General features: G+C 70.1%; 1 protein-coding gene across 1 annotated transcript in view; it reads right to left on the reverse strand.

Moving 5' to 3' along the window:
• Positions 1-384, reverse strand: part of LOC104135315 (indoleamine 2,3-dioxygenase 2) — a 12,775-nt gene that overhangs the window by 6,885 nt on the left and 5,506 nt on the right. The window lies entirely within an intron of this gene.

Raw genomic sequence — 384 nt, forward strand, 5'->3', positions numbered from 1 at the left:
CCCAGCCAGGGACCGGAGGGCGCCGGCAGCTCTGTCTTGGTAGAGAGAGGCGAGAGGAGGGCTGGCGTGCACGGAGACCCACGGTGTCGCAAAGCTGCCTCCCTCCTCCCCCCTGGCTCCGGAGCAGCTCCAGGCTGAGGCAGGAGGAGCCGTGCCCAAGGGTTAAATCTGGGGGCAGCAGAGCTGGCTGGGGAGCCCTGCGAGAGGCAGGGACAGGCTGGGGGGAGCCTGCAGCCCCCTGCCCTGGAGAGGAGCCCTCAGGGCTGTGCTGGGCCAAGGGCAGGCTCTGCCACTGCCGTCCCTTGCGAAACAGCGAGAGGGTGTGCGAGACGGAGCCGCTCTGGCACGGGCAGCTGGGGGGGGGCAGGTCACAGCTCAAACGAG

The sequence above is a fragment of the Egretta garzetta genome, unplaced genomic scaffold (assembly GCF_000687185.1).
Source record: "Egretta garzetta isolate BGI_Z169 unplaced genomic scaffold, ASM68718v1 scaffold481, whole genome shotgun sequence".
Classification (NCBI taxonomy): Eukaryota; Metazoa; Chordata; class Aves; order Pelecaniformes; family Ardeidae; genus Egretta; species Egretta garzetta.